The sequence below is a fragment of the Pogona vitticeps genome, chromosome 4, assembly GCF_051106095.1.
Source record: "Pogona vitticeps strain Pit_001003342236 chromosome 4, PviZW2.1, whole genome shotgun sequence".
In the NCBI taxonomy this organism is placed as follows: Eukaryota; Metazoa; Chordata; class Lepidosauria; order Squamata; family Agamidae; genus Pogona; species Pogona vitticeps.
In genome coordinates this window covers 24595649-24612886 of record NC_135786.1, presented here as the reverse complement: position 1 = coordinate 24612886, position 17238 = coordinate 24595649, and the positions used below count along the sequence as shown (strand labels likewise).

Here is a 17238-nt window from a genome sequence, read left to right as displayed (position 1 = left end):
GATCTCTGGTATCAGTGTTGTTGGTATCTAGTGTGTGTGGCATGGCATTGTGTTGCAATGATGATAATGTGTATGTCTCCTGCCTCCCTATAATTATATTTCTCCTAGATGTTTACAGTTTCTCTCCAAACTGTAAACATTCTCTTTTCCAGGGCCTGCAAGTTATGGAAATCAGATGCATCAGCATACATTTTTAAATAGGAATCTCCATTGCTTTTGCAATTCCTGTACAGTGTGACACCTGCAACTCAAAATCTGGCAAACTGCCACTACGATGATAAACATTACAGTATTCTTTTGTCTGACAGGGTTAGAACCCAACAGTCTGCACTGCCTGTAATTTTAAGGATAACAACTCACAGAAAGAGCAAAGTACTGCTATTAACGTAATATAGACAGCAAGTTACTGTATTATAAAGTAAGAAAGCAAACACCAACTCTGGTTATACTAGACGTTGCAACATTTTACCAATTATTTCCATGCATTTTCAATTATCTCCCATGACCTCATTGTCAGCCATGAAAGAAATTCCTTAGCAAGGCAATATTACTGTACAATTGCTTGCAAGTAAACTAGTGTACAAACTTCATTTTAAAAATACAATGTACATTTTCAGGGCTGCTTTTTTCTACACCTCCCTTAATTACTTTAAGACTCTATACACAGAGAATTCCACATCTTAACAGACAGAGAGTGACACTTCACAAGGTGAAAGATCCAAGTTGCAAAGCACTCAAGACACAGTCTGGTCAGACTTAAGATGCTTTAAGTTCCATATCAAACAAATTCAATTGAACAGCTTAAATATGGCCTTAAACATCTAACACAGAAACCAATACAGTTTAAAAATGATTAATTTTGATTTAATTGTGTTCCAAGAGTCTGAATGCATCAGACTTTTACAAAATTGATAATTATAGCAAACAAGTGAGATGGTGGATTTGTATGAAATCTATACTATGGCCTAGTATCATGATTATAAAGTTCAGAATTTTCAAGCATGCAAATTAGGAAAAGGGACAGGTTTGACTGCAGAAGATACAAGCACCTTTTACCCTATATTAAGAGAGTATTTTCCTCACTGGTTTTCCTGAGGGGGATTTGAGGCGGCTCTCTTTCAAATGAAATATCACAAGTTCTTTGGCACAAATAACAGCCTACCTTTCCCTCCACTGGTGGTGTGTGACTGGGGCACTGCAGCTCCTCCCACAAATCTGAGGGTGAGATACCTTTCTGTGGTCCACAGGCCATTCCTACCTCTCTCTCTACTTATGGGCTCAACTGGATGTTATGTTTCATATAAATATTTCGGTCTAAGATCTCCCTTCTGCTGGGAGAAGTGTTCTAACCTTGTCCAGGGTTCTTACAGTGATATAAACAGGGATGTGTTGTGGAGCTTATATATTAGTTATCTTTTGAAAGAAAAGCAATACTTGAAGCTGGTGATAATAATGTAAAAAAAGAAAAGCAAAACACCCAACCCTTACATTTAACTATTACTAGAAATCAGTTCAGTAGTATGTCAGAATACAAATCTGAATGTATAAAGCATCTGGTCTTGCCTTTCACAAGAATAAGTGTGCACTTTTAGTAGAGTAGGCGTGGCTTATTTTTTTCCAGGACAAAGAAAGGAAAACAGCAAATTTCTTGGAGACAGAGCCTGAGAACTCCAATCTACATATCACTGCCCAGTTTTTAGAGATTCTTCCCCACTGCAAACACAGCTTACCTCATTCAGCAGGTTCTCTTTACCTCTCATGCAGCATTTTCAAGGGCTTGAAGAGGCTGCCCTGGGAAGGGAGTAACAGAGAAATCCACTTCTGCTAGAATAATGTGCAGTTTAGAATCACTTACTTTTTTACTGCCAAGTGTGCAACACCTCCATCTAAATCTGGACGTTGTGAACAGGTGGGAGAGGTTTTACACAATAGCTATCTCCCTATTCACCCTCCCTCTTACAAAAGATAAGCAAAATCTTCCATTGCTCACATTGCTGAAGCAGTTTTTAAAAAAAGATGAACTGAGAACACTTGGAGACATCTAGAATAAACACCGAATAAATCAGATGTGGCTGCCAATTTTATTCTGTTTTAAAGAGCTGTTCAATGTAATGGAAATGTTCACCACTATATTCAGGCATTCTTTTTGAAGCTAATCTACATCATAATGTACTAGTTTCTCTCTAAGATGAAGGCTGCTTTGTCTAAATACTGTACTTCCCACTTGGAACCAGAAGGGAAAATTAGATTAGATTAGGCACCCACTCGAGAGACTATGGTAACATGCTCTGTATGGAGGACTTGGAACAGTGTCTAGTGTGGCTGAGAAGACCAATTTGAGAGTGACAATCCCTTCCACGCTGAAGACAAATATAGTCTGTCCCCTGTCCAGCTCCCTGATTTTGCTGGTTTTGGGACTGCCTCTTTGCCTTGGCCTGCTGGACAAGGGTCTCTTCAAAATGGGAGATGCCATGATGCACCGCCTGCCTCCAGGCTGAACACTCAGACGTCAAGGTTTCCCATCTGTTGAGGTCCATTCCTAAGGCCTTCAGAACCCGCTTGCAGATATCCTTCTATCACAGCTGTGGTCTCCCTCTGGGGCGGGTTCCCTGCACTAATTCCCCATGCAGGACATCTTTTGGAATCCGACCATCAGCCATTCTCACAACATGCCCAAGCCAACGTAGACGTCGAAAATTAGAGTAGAACGTAGAAGGGAAAATTAAAGTGGGACTATCTGAACTGGGCACCATTTAGGAGGCACCTTTGGAGAATGAGAAAGGAGGAGCCTTAGTACTTACACAGAAACTGGGAATAGTGCTTGGCAAATAATGAATCTCCAGCTCCCTGTGATTTGATCAAGACAAAAGCCACATTTCCAAAGTAAGGGGGAAAGAGAAAGTCAGAAGTGGCTTCTGTTGAGGTGTTGCATCACCCCTGTTAGCAGCCTCAAAGAAAGAAAGAAAAAGAGAGAGAGAGAGAGAGAGAGAGGAAAAGAAAGAAAGAAAGAAAGAAAGAAAGAAAGAAAGAAAGAAAGAAAGAATCCCAGGAATGCCTTCTTAGAAGTTCCATCTTGGTGCTCTCCTGGCTTTTTTTAAAAGTGGAAACAGCTGAGTGATTCATCTTTTAGAAATCTTTAGTCCTGTCAGCCTGTCAGTATAAGAGGGAAGAAGGAGGTGGTGTTTTGGTGTGTTATTGCCTGATTCATTAGCACTATGTCTGAGAAGCACCACAGTCATAAACTCTTTCCCCACCTTCGGTGTAAAGAAGAAGTTAAAAAGGAAACAAGGATATTGGGAGCCAGAAAGCTCCAGGACCCCATGTTAAAAAGTGATACAGAATGAGACAAAAGGAATACTATCTGGCCACTAGAGGAATTTCTATTGAGATCAGTACTTAGTGGGGACCTTGCAGGCATTCAAATGTTCTGTCTGGAAGAAGCCTAAGTTACCTGGATAGATTATTAATTGGATAAAGACCTGCATATGGAACGTATGCATAAGTTGCACAGAGCAGTTATGGGGAAACCTACTTGCTCTCCTATGTTTGACTTCTAAAAACTTCAACTTCTTTCCATTATGAACAGGAATTTAATTTTAGTAAATTGTTCTTCCTGAAACAGTACTGTGTGCTATTTGCACTGGCCAAACTCAATGGGTACAGTAATTTGCAGCATGAAGAGGAAGGAGTATGTTGTTGCTGCCTGCCATATGTCTGTTAAAGATCAGGACGTCAGAGGGAAGTGGCAAACCTAATTCAATACCACAAACATCTTTAAGAGAATTTAACTCACATTCCAGGTGCTTGGAACAGCCAATTGCTCTTCCTTTCTCATTAATGACCTCCATCAATGGCCAAGGTATTTCAAAGATTCAGGAGAAGATTAGGGGGTAGATGGAATCAATAAATGCATTTAAATTTAATTTGTGCTGAACAAACCTGGGAATCATCAATCATCTTCAAGTTGTCTAACTGGTGACTTCCAGCAAGCTTTCTTGCTGGAAGAGGGCACTTGGAAAGAATGCAGAGCTGCCATTTCCACCAAGGACTTTGAGTAGGTGATACAGAGAAAGTGAAGGAGCAGCAGAGCCATGCAGCTACTTCAGTCAAGATCATGAAGAGCGGGATCATATAGAATTATCTCAGTCACAAATGCATTCACAAAGAACAGGATCTTCTGTGGCTGGATGGAGCAAAGAGTTCTAGCTAAAACAAGATGGAAGGGGTGCGGATTTGGGTGGTGTGGTGTGGTGTGGTGTGAGACTCTGACTCACTGACCCATCTGATTGCTGTGAAATGATATGTCAAGAACAAGATTCCATGGTTAATACTCTAGCAAAATTCCAGTCCAGAAATACCAGCTGCAGTGGGGTACAGACAAAGTGTAAAATACCTCCTGGGTAGAGAAGGGATTTTAATATCTTCCTTAGCAGCCTTATAATTTGTGCTGTGGAACCCTCTGCTGGAAGCAAGACGCCATGACAGAAAAAGTGCAACTTCAGCCTGTTTAGACCTTCTAGCACCAGTCCTTCCTTTGCTGCAGGAGAAATTCCGGGCTGCAGCTATTTAGCTCCTTCTGCATATGCTCTGCCACAAAATAAATAAATAAATAAATAAATAAATAAATAAATAAATAAATAAATAAATAAATAAATAAATAACTCATTTCAAACTGTATCTGCAGATGGAGCAACTAACAGAGCTAATTGCACATCATATCTCAGTATTGGAATTCCAATGTCATCAAGTTGATTCAAACTGACGATGACCCTTTTCAGGCGTTTCTGGGTAGAATATACAAAGAAATTGTGTACCATTCTGTGCTATGGGGAGCATCCTGGGACTGTGCAGCTTGCCGGGTACTGCACAGGCTGGCTCTTTTCCCAGGGCGCACAGTGGGAAATTGAACTTCAAACCTACCTAAACCACTGAGCTATCCAGCCAGCTAAAGCATATGAAAGCCTAAACGAAGGGATAATTCCTATCACCATTGCTGAGCAAACATGTCACTTCTGTGTCCAGAAAGCCACTATACAGCTAGATTGTGTGTTACTTTGCAAATGGCAGAGAGTACATGTCTGTAAACTTTCAGCATCTATCTTCAGGTTTGTAATCTCTCATTTCTCTGCAGAGAGTGGGCTTCATTCACCAACATCCCATAGTTTTCCATGTACAGTAGTTCGGGGGATGGGTCTATAGGAGAAAAGGAAGTGGGCAAACCTACTTCTGCAGTTAGCCACGTTCTTGGTGGATTTGGGGAATTGTAGTCCTAAAAAGTAATTTTTCCAAACTGCCTACAAATGCCCCATTCTCACAAAGTAATATTGCCAGTTGGGCAACCAGGAGAGGACCTCTTCAATATATCTCCCATCTCCTGGCAGAGCATGGTATCCACGATAGCCTATGAACTTGGATTGCTTTCCCAGATGTATTGGGTTACTGTCCCAGATACCATCATTACCACTAGATTAAAAACTAGAATGATGTTAAATTCAGTATTCAGGATCGCCATGGTATGGCAGAGATGCACATCATTTGTTTGTGTGTTTAATTTTTTTTACAAGAACATCCTCTCTGGGATAGAGCTAACAGGTGTTTGCTGGTTCCCAATCATCATTTCATTTCCATCTGCTACATTATATTTCAAAGTGCCCTCTTGCGTATGCAGCATCATTTATCTTCTTTCTCTCCTCAATTCTTTGTGTTGTTGTCTTTCTAAGAGCAGGCGATGAAAACAAGGCATATGTGAGACATATAAGCATATATGTTGCCTTAGCAACACTCCAATATGTTACTTCTTTGCTGAGTCTACATGCAGAAAGACAGGTGAACCTTGTGAATACTTAGCAATAGGTCCTGCCCTCCACAGTCAAAATAGAACCCTTTACAGTACCCTCAGAGGGGAGATGATAAAAGAACCAGTGTGGATATTCCATAACTCATGCATAAATTAAAACACACACACCATGCATGCCAGATGATTCTTTTATTGGTGCATGGTAAAGATGGTTGTTTCAGATTTTAATTCCTAGATCCAACAAGTATGAACAGACACATTCTAACTGAAGCTTCAGGGAACTTCAAAATATCCATAGCGATAAAGTTGCCTTAACAGTATGAATATCTAAAGTAGTCCTTTTGTCTTCCAGATAATATTTTGGGTGCCAATCTACAAAAGGAAACACCATGGTAAATAGGTTCATTTTGAAAGGTGGGCTGAGGGCCCTACATCAGTCTTGTGGAATCTTGTTCATTTCTTGCAAAACTCCTGAAGTCTACCAACTGAAACTTGGTATAACAGAGGACCATATTAAATAATGCTGAGCCTGGGAATTCATTTGAGCACCAGAACCAACTGAAGCATGGAATTTGCTTATTGGTTTTTCCAAGCTGTCTTTCTTTCACCAGGATAATTTGCAAAGGGAGTTGTGTCTATTCCACACCACTCTCAGTTAAAGAATCGGGAGTTAGAAATGCTTACAGACTTAAATAGTAGATACAGACCTGTCATCTCTCATTGTTTGGAAAATTCTTTAAAGATCACAACTCTAAAAATCCCCCAAACAGCAAGCTTGAGGATTATGAGGATTGTAGTAAAAAAACACGTATAAATAGATTGTTAGTCATACATGCAAAACCCATCCAAGTTTACAGTATGGCAAAGATCAGGTGAAATATCTACCTTTTTGTCTGGATTCAGATACTTACACAATGATCCTTAACTATCCCCAAAGATGTAAAACTTAAGAGGTGTATAAGGATTGTTGTGGTTAAGCAGAATCACAAAAAGTTTGTTGGCTCAACGGGAACAGAAAGACAAAACACAGAGTGGTCTACTTAAATTTATTCAGAGTTTGACAAACATCCAGAGAAGCAGGCAGCAAAATTACAAAAAGTTACAAAACAGAAAAAGAGTTAGCAAAAAACAGACAAACAAAAAACCTGCCTGAACATTTGCTTGCAGATCTTTAGATCACATCACATCATGACAGCCCCCAACCATTACATCAGAAAGGATCTTCTCCAATCAAGTGAAGGATTAACCATAAATTGCAGACTTGAAACAAGGCCATCCTCTGGGTAAGGAAGATAGGAAAGGCATGCGGGGGTGATGCTCAGAGTCAGCTTGCATGCATTCTTTAGGCTCCCACTGGCTGTTTACAGCTGCCAGAGGTTCAGCTCCCTTATCTGACAGAAAGAAGATATCAACTCTTCACCCCAGCTATGCCCTGTTTCTGCAGGCATGGCAACATCAGATGGCTTAAACTAAGGGAAGGGGAGTCTAAAACAAAAGTATTAAAAACAAAAGACTTATAGAGGTAGCCATAATAATGTGGAGCGATAACACTGACCATAGCAATGATGTCCATAGAGCAGCCACTGCTATTAGGATGTGACCCCATGATTATAGCATTGGTGGAAAAAAAAGACTTCTTAATTGTATCCCACTGTTCTCCCAGTGAGCTCAGAACAGTTTATAAATGCTGCATTGATGGTCTAATGCACTGGTTCTTAACCTTGGGTTACTCAGGAGTTTTGGACTGCAACTCCCAGAAGCCTTCACCACCAACTGTGCTGGCTGGGGTTTCTGGGAGTTGCAGTTCAAAAACATCCGAGTAACAAAGGTTAAGAACCACTGGTCTAATGGAAGGAATTCAGAATTGGAATTGTAGTCTTTTGGTCTACAGCTTCTGAAATACCACAACTGGCATGGTCAATTATAACCTAAGAAGGTAACGTTTCCCACCTCTGAACCACCTTTTTACTTTGGCAGGAGAATTGCATCGTGCGCACAACACAGTGAACTGACAGTTCTCTCTCCAAAAGTCCCAGATAACTCATTAAGAACCTTGTGCACACCTGTCATTAGGGTCATCATGAGAAGATTCCAATTGTCTAGAGCAGTTCTTTATCTTCCAAATGAGACTTAAAGTAACAACACACTTTTAAAAAATTATAAATATGAATAAATCATGAAAAGGTTCAGAAACTTTCGGTTTTTGGTTAAAACTTGTATCTGTTATATAATACCAGTCAATTGTTTTTATAATTTTGATTGTGCCTGGATGTTTTTGAATAATAATAACCACGACCACCACATCTCTTGCTAGTAGAAAGGTGAAGAGAGACAATCTTTGCTAATTCCCTCTGTCATTGCAGACTCAGCACCATCCTTTCTGCTGTTCTGAAGTTGGCTGATTCTGCATCCAACCCACTGTTTCTCATTTTGAAATGGAAGTTATGTCTCAGGCGAAACAGTAAGCTTTATTATAGGCTACACAGACAAAAGAAGTTTTTAATGAAGCTGCAATGATCTGCTACTCCCACTTGATAATTTTTCTTCTGTGGAAAATCTCTTGCTGTAAAAGTTTTGCCTTACTGAAGTGCCACAGCACAAAGAAACTCCCTGACTCCCCATCATTGCTGTTCTTTCTTTTAACAGTATGAACTGTGAGGCAGCTTTCCACAGACAGAATGACAGCATCTTTCTACCAGGAAAGAAAGAAAAAAGCAGGACATTTTTGGAAGCCTTTGTTACTCTGTCTGGAGCACACGGTTTTCATTGTCCATCAATAATGTTAGGTAATAGCAGCAGCCTTTACAGACATGGAATGAAAACCCTCTTCTTCTGTTTGCAATTCAATAAAAGGACTGCAGCACACTTTTTTCCCCTTCTTCATAATCACTCCTTAACCTGGATTTATTGTGTGGCACTCCACAGGATCTGAAGCTGATGCTCTGCACCACAGGAATTCAAACTGGCTTGCCTTTTTTTCAAGAATGTCAGTTATCTAAGTGAATCGCCAAAGAGGGGAAACATCTCTGTTTAACGATATGCCTACAGCACTTGCTGATATCTTCCCCTGAATCTCACACTATGTTTCTTCTCACAATAGCTGAGCTTTCAACCCACTACCAGGCCAGACTTGGCAAGAAGCTTACAAGCTGTAAGCATTCACTCCCTCTGGCCTGTACACAGCTTTAACACTTTAACATCTGTTTAATGCAGATTGCATATTGATATGCAGCACATAAAATGGAATGCCAACACACTATCTTCGTGTCCGTTGTCCAATCCAGAACAGCCTTCTCTCCTCCGTACCTGGTTTGCCCCCCATCCCATGCTTTTTATTCCCTTTGCTTCCCTCAAGGGTTTGGGAATCACTGGCCCTCTTTATGTTTTAGAGTTGAACTTCTGGAAGCCCCTATCAATACTAAGGGAGCTGTAGTTCAAGACATCGGGTAGCCCAAAGGCCGCTCCAATCTGCTGTCACCAACCAAAGATCTCTGCTCTCTTGGCAGTCTTTGTCTCTTCTTCGTGGCTTCTTCCTATGTTCAATACTACCTCCCAGACCATTTGATATGGTTTGGTATCATTTCTCTTTGTTCCTTCATATCTTTCCCCAAACCAGGAAAAACCCTGGCTTACTTATCTGCTTCCTACATCCCACGTGCACAATGCATTTAGCCAGCAATTTGAATCCCTGGGCAAAACAGAGATGTATGAAGGTATATCAAAAACTTCTTGGATCATTTTTTAAAAAAAAATCTAAAATACAAATAGTAACCTATTGTCATGATATACCAACATGTTATTGTTTCATGTGTTGGAGAATATAATATACTGTAGGTGCAAAAACTTTTGAATATATCCTCATAGATACTCAGGTTAGTGTGGGCATCTTGTTCCGTCTTGTCTTTCTCAACTGACAGTTTAGAGATAAAAATTATTTTCACTTTCTCCTCCCTTTTGGAGGCCAACTGGTGGTTGATCAAGGGAGAAGGCTAGCTACACATAGCTGTCCTCTGCAGTGGCTACCAGCATACTCCCATACACAGAAACCCATGAGGAGCTTTTCCCTTTTTCTGAATTGTAAATAGATAGCTTGAAGCAACGTGTACATTTTATGATTTTACCTTAATATGAGTCACTAGGGTTGATTCTCTCATTTTAACCATAAACTCAACACTAGCCTACTCCATGCCACTAGCATAAATACAGCATCACCTTTTATATTTGTAACTCAGTCTATAAACAACTGTATTAATTTATTTCTCCTCACCTCCTGTCCTTCCCTGTTGTCCATTGTTTCCCTTCTGTTAAATTCAAGGTTGTTGAGACATCTTTATACTCTGTAAGGTGCCATGTGCACTAATGACACAACATCAGGAAAAACCCATGTGGTCGTATATAGACCAGATGGGCGGGAAATAAATAAATAAATAAATAAATAAATAAATAAATAAATAAATAAATAAATAAATAAATAAATAAATACAACAGCAGCATGTGCATCATTACCACCATACACATCTGGTCGCACTATAACTGTGCCGAGTGCAATGACATTCAAGCTGTTGGGGAAATAATTGGAAACAGCTGCTCCTGCATTTAACTTTCTTGGTTCGGGTCGTCAGCTTGTATGTAAACACATGGCTTGTGGGCTGCATGAAACCCTGAAAGGAAACATTTGTCCAAAGGCACATTTCCCTCAGAAAGAAGGAACCAAGGTACTTAATCAAGCAGAAGGTACAGTTGAAGGAACCTCTTATGGTTGTCTTCTTTTCCGTTGATAAAAATGAAATATTGCTATCTATAAGACTTTTCACTAATGATTGACATGGCACACCTAGAAATTGTACAATGATGGAAAGATTTAAAGGGTCTCAGAAGCCACTGCTGGATGGAAAGAACTTGTGTACTGCTCTGTGTGAAAAACTACCATCTCGAACCCAGATAATAGAAAACAGAATTCAGAACCACAAACGCACAGTCTTTTGTCACAGTACTTAAACTATAGATAGACAAAAAGTAGCTGGCCACATTGACTGAAATCAATGTGGAACTCACACTAGCATCAGTGGGAATTTGGTAAGTCAATTCCTCCATAAGTTCCATTGATTCAAATGGGCCTACTCTAACTGCAATTTCCTGTGCTAAAGTAAGTTGCAAGTAAAGTAGGACCATTTATATCAATGGAATTTATGGAGAAGTTGACTGATTCCATGGTGCTACTCTAATGCAAATTACTACATTAAATAATAGGATTTCAGCCAATTTATTCATAGAGAGAGAGATTCTCTGATTTGGACAATGCTGTTGGCTTTTCTTTTGGGCTTTTTTCACTGCCCAGCATTCAAACCATTGGTGTGGATAATCTTGGCCTTGGTCTCCAGTGACACTTTCTTGCACTTAAAGATCTTTTCTAGTTCCTTCATTTCTGCCTTTCAAAACTCAGTCTTCTGATTTCTTCTCTGTATTCTCCACTTGTTCGGATAATTGAACAAAGGTATACACAATCTTTAACAGTTTCAGTTTCTCCATTAAAGCTTGCAGTTCTTCTGTAGTCATGATTTATGTCTTCTTAATGTTCAGCTGCAGTTTTGCTGTTGCACTTCCTTCTTTCACCTTTATTAGGAGTCAGTTTCATGTCATTGCTGCTTACTGCCAGTAAAACTGTATCACATGGTGGGAAAATATAGAAGGGTGAAATATGAAAGATCTTGATTGTACTTTCCTCCCTTCAACTCTGTACGGAAGCTCTCACCTGTAGGCACTGTTTCCCAACATAGCATGAAAGTAATTATTTGAGACCTTTTCCATGCAAAGCACTTACTTCGTCTCAGAACTATCACTCCTTTCCAGTAAATATCTGGCCACAGACTCATATCTAACTTAACAGCCAGCATCCGCTTGGTTTGTGTGATCATGGAAGGGCAACTGAATCAGCATCCCACTGCTCTGGCATTCTCCCCTAGACCCTACATGCCCTTGCTCACATTGCTTGGTTGTGTGGCCTATCTCATAACGGGGGTCCTACTGGAATGGGAATCAATTATACAATTACCTGTACACTGCAAATAGTATACTAACCCATGCATGTTGTGGGATCCAAATGACAAGGAATAAAATACTACAGGTCATCACCACTTGGATAGTTTGGCTCAAGTCTTTGATCTGTTTAGGAAGGGCAAGTCACATTACTTTGTTTTTGGATATGGCAGTGTTATTTCCCTTTGTCCATCCCTTTTGTTACATTTCTTCTAAAAGACTGTGAACAATCTGGCTAGTGGATGATATCTATGAGTAATTGATGCTGTTTGTGAGCCAACTGATTGGTTCAAAATTGGGAAAGGAGTACAACAAGGCTGTATATTGTCCCCCGGCTTATTTAACTTATATGCAGAATACATCATGCGGAAGGCTGGACTGGAGGAATCCCAAACCGGAATTAAGATTGCCGGGAAAAATATCAACAACCTCCGATATGCAGATGATACCACTCTGATGGCAGAAAGTGAGGAGGTATTAAAGAACCTCGTAATGAGGGTGAAAGAGGAGAGTGCAAAAAACGGTCTGAAGCTCAACATCAAAAAAAACTAAGATCATGGCCACTGGTCCCATCACCTCCTGGAAAATTGAAGGGGAAGATATGGAGGCAGTGACAGATTTTACTTTCTTGGGTTCCTTGATCACCGCAGATGGAGACAGCAGCCCCGAAATTAAAAGACGCCTGCTTCTTGGGAGGAAAGTGACGACAAACCTAGACAGCATCTTAAAAAGCAGGGACATCACCTTGCCAACAAAAGTCCGAATAGTCAAAGCTATGGTTTTTCCAGTAGTGATGTAAGTGAGAGCTGGACCATAAAGAAAGCTGACCGCCGAAGAATTGATGCCTTTGAATTGTGGTGCTGGAGGAGGCTCTTGAGAGTCCCCTGGACTGCAAGGAGAACAAACCTATCCATTCTAAAGGAAATCAATCCTGAGTGCTCACTGGAAGGACAGATCCTGAAGCTGAGGCTCAAATACTTTGGCCATCTCATAAGAAGAGAAGACTCCCTGGAAAAGACCTTGATGTTGGGAAAGTGTGAAGGCAAGAGGAGAAGGGGACGACAGAGGATGAGATGGTTGGACAGTGTCATCGAAGCAACCAACATGAATTTGACACAACTCTGGGAGGCAGTGGGAGATAGGAGGGCCTGGCGTGCTGTGGTCCATGAGGTCACGAAGAGCCGGACACGACTAAACGACTAAATGGCGTGAGCCTAAGGAGTCAGGAACTACAAGAATAAGATCTCAGATAGAAAGAACCTTCAATCTGCCTGTAGTCCAGACTCATTTGAGCAGCCACTGAAGCCAGAGTTTAAAAGCTGACTCATTTATGAGACTATAATGACTATTGACACAGAGCTCACCAAAGCACAGAGTGCTGTCCTCTGAAGATGCCAGCCACAGAGACTGATGAAACGTTAGGAAGAACAACCTTCAGAACACGGCCAAAGAGCCCGAAAAACCCACAACAACTCACCTAATGGGTTTGATGAATCTTTGTTTATGCAGGAAATCGAGATGGAAAAGGTTTTCTTTGTGTTGAAATGCTTTCTTTTTGTTGCTGCTTCTGTTTCTTGTTGACATAGTCCTGGAGGCTGTAATCAAACCTAACCTGAAAAGTTTTGAATACCTGGATGCACATGTTGTTTTCTCAGTTATGGGACAAACAAAAGCTTGCATTGATGCGGTTAAAAGCCTCTTATCTCAAGACTTATGAAATATTATTCTGGATTCATGTTTTCATGTTATTGCCATGCTGAGAAAAATAGGCTAAGTTCACCAGCCTATTATTCTGTATAGCAGGCTATTAATAAATGTGGGTGGGCAAATTTGGTAGGTTCAGGAGCCAACCTCACCCCCTGGAAATCAGCAGCACACTAAGTAGACTCCCCCACTTGCTGCCATGGTGCTGATATTTCAGAATCATCCTGGAAAGCTCCTTTAATATACCAAGAAGAAAAAGCGCATTCGAAGAGAATTTCTTGCCAGTCCGTTCATTTGCATCATGGTGGTGGAGGAGAGTTTTGCCAATACAAAAATACATAAGTGGGCCCTAGAGCAAATCAAGCTTGCACTCTTTCTAGAAGTGAAAAGGATGAAACTGAGAGTGCCCTGTTGTGCTTTGGGCACATCATGAAAAAAGGAGGTTCACTGGAAAAAAAACAACACTAGGAAAAGTTGAAGGGAGCAGGGGGAAAAAAGGCCAGTTATGAGATGGACTGATTCCATTAAAGAAGCTACAGTCTGCACTTTGCAAGATCTGAGCAGTGCTGTTACTGGTAAGTATTTTGGAGGTCACTCATTGTGACGTTCCACCCAGTGTTCCCTGCTTGTTTTCCCCAAACCAAGGTTCACTCTGGCGACATTTTCTCTTTTATTCGCTGCCACCAGTGGATATCTCTTATCCACACTTACACACAATATTTGAATCAGACTCTTGCTGCCAACGTAACTTGTTTATTTAGATTCAATTTGAATCACAGATGTTCTTTTTAATCGTTGTATAGAATCACTCCTTAAAACTTCTTATATTTGGTTACACATTCGCTTCTTCATTTGCTTTATTGATTTATTCACTTTAACCAACTTTTTAATATCAGTTCTCTCTAGTTCTCTACCTATCTATCTTGACTATTCAATTTCTCTCCTTCACACTCTCATTCTCTCTTTTCCCCCTTTTCTCTCTCTCTAACTCTCTCTAACTGCCTAACTGACTCTGCCCCTCCTGTCCTCTCATAGGCTCCTGCACTTGAGCTTCAGCTATGAGTGACAGGAGTGACATGGGCGTTCTGTCACACTCATTCATAAAGTGTGCTGTTTATATACAGCCCCACAATGCTTAAAGCTCTGGGCGATTTACAATTATGCAGGCTACACATTGCCCCCCCCCCCCGCAAGCTGGGCACTCAATTTACCCACCTCAGAAGGATGAAATGTTGAATCAGCCTTGAGCCAGATACTTGAGGCCATTGGGATCAAACTCGGATCATGAGCAGTCTTGGCTACAGTACTGCGGTGTAACCATTGTGCCACAAAACTCCTCCATAGGGTTGCCATAAACTGAAGGTGACATGACTGTACTCAACAATGGGTACTCCCATTTTCCTTCTGCTGGTATCTGCTATCAACAATCGGACATAAGCGGAGGGCACTGATAGAAACATAGGAAGCTGTTTCATGTGTCTCAGGTCTGGCTGGCAGCTTAGAAAGCTGCTGCACAGAACTGAACTCTAGTTTGTAGTCCAGGAAATGATTGCATGAAACAGCACTCTGATTTGCAGCTGGGTAAGCCACAGTGTCGAATTCAGCACTCGTTTGCAGCCAAGGAAACAGCTGCACCAGGGCTTGCTCTTGAGTCACAGAGTGTTGAGTCAGAGAACTGAACAGTGCTTTGTGGGCTCCATTGGAAAGGGGTCAAATTATTAATCATTACATCTGGCCATTCCCCCCTTTGCTTTGGCCTGGCGCCATGCCTTTAGCCCAACTCATTAGGAAAATAAAGCCACAAGACCCCACTTAATTAATTAATTAAGTAAATTGTATACCATACCATGGTGTATGGCACTCTCTGGATGGTTTACAACTATGAATGCAATCAAACAAAATACAATACACAATAAACATACAATTTATAACAGCAATAAGTCCTCTGCCTTTAATTTTAAATTAAAAATGCAATCCTGGTACAGTACCGGAAAAAAAAAAAAGGCTCCACACCCCTCTGTTTAAAGAGTGTGATGTGTGATCCAGCTAGAGAAAATGCACAGTGTTTCTCCAACATCTTACAGTAATGCGGAAAATCACCCCAGGTGAAATTCTCTCCTTTAAAACTTCAGGAGGGTTCTCAGAGTTTGACAGCCTGAGGTGTGTTGTTCTTTTCTCTCTTGGATTTCCTGTCTGTAAATTAGAATAATATAGTGACCTTGTGCAAAGGTAAAGAGGACTTCAAAATCTGAAATACAATGGTGTAAGAAGAGCAGCTGTTGGATAATTAACAGCAATAAATCTGAACATATTGTTTCCCTTGCTAATTGCAGATTCCTCTTTGAGAAGATGCAAATAACCTCCCAGGGTGAAGCTGAATTCTCATTCAACACAGCACAGACCTTCACATGTGGTTTTTGAATAATGTGCAATTGCAAACTTTCCACAGAAGAATTAGGATTTTAGTTTGTAGAGTATTCCACTTCTCTTTTCAAATGCTAAGTGCATCCTGTTCTTCTGCTACTGAAGGTCTAAGGAGCCCTCAGAATGCTTGAGGATGCAGCCCTCACAGTGAGCATTGTGCTAACAATTCATGTGACGAGAACAATGCAGAGATTTTGATTACAGAATGTAATTATGCAAAGCCAGTATTCATTAATGATGTGGTTGGAGAAGTTGCGCATCCTTGTTTCTTCCTTCCAGAAGGGAAAAGTGAATAGTGCTGATTCCACATTTATCTTTTTTCGTCATTTGACACCATTTGTTAACTCACTATTGTTGAAAATCCAGAAAAATGTTAATTCCAAATGACTGTGTCCCAATGTGTTTTCCCCTGTGCCCAGTTTGTTTTTCTTCAAGTTGCAGGTTTATTGTTATTAATTTAACTCCCAACACAATTGTGGCATAATCCTTTCAAATGTGAAGTGACACAATGCTGATATCATACACCAGCAGGAATTTTAGGTTTTGGGTTTTTTTTTAGAGTTCCCAGTTCCCAGAATCTCCCATATAGAGGGATTCTGGAAGTTCTATAAAATAAAATAAAATAATTACAGCCTCCAAATCCAGGTATAGATTAGCAGTCTTTGATAAATCCAGCAATTCTTCTTAGCACACCTTAGATTTGTCAGATACTGTGAAAGCGATCCATTCTTTTTCAACACTGCAAGAGCAAACTAGACACATTGCTTTTTTAAGAATTCTGCATGAGTAGCTATGCAGAAGAGACACCCAGCATTCAACTGCAGTCCTTAATTTTTTAAAAAAATACAAGTACAAATACAAGCATGAGCAGGCACAGAGAATATTGATCCACTATCGCTCTCTGTTAATGCTAAGAGTTTTGCTTGCCTGAAGCAAAACTGAGCATATGTCTCCTATGCTCAAAAACCAACCAATAGTGACATCAATATTCCTTCAAAAAAGGTCAGATTTGATGAAATCTTGATGCAGATGTAGAACCCAGATGTGATAGCTGTTCCATCACAAGACTCCCAACAAACACTGGAATGTCTTCAGGGCTATGAAGCTGAAATTATTTTATAGAGTGACGAATCCAACAATTGACAATAAATAGCTTCAATTGCAGATGTGAACAGTCTGTCAATGCCCCTTTCTCCTACTGTTAAATGGTTCAAACTTAGGTACTTTCCAACAAACATGAAAAAAATTGGCTATTGTGAAACTAATTCTCATCTCTT

At 40.4% G+C, this 17238-nt stretch overlaps 1 protein-coding gene across 1 annotated transcript in view; it reads right to left on the bottom strand.

Moving 5' to 3' along the window:
* Window positions 1-1755, bottom strand: part of LOC110071776 (oxidative stress-responsive serine-rich protein 1) — a 113513-nt gene extending 111758 nt beyond the window's left edge. The window contains exon 1 of the mRNA XM_072996920.2: window positions 1731-1755. The gene's annotated coding sequence lies outside the window, so the exon portion shown is untranslated. The remainder of the gene's footprint in view (window positions 1-1730) is intronic.
* Between the last annotated feature and the right edge of the window lie 15483 nt (window positions 1756-17238).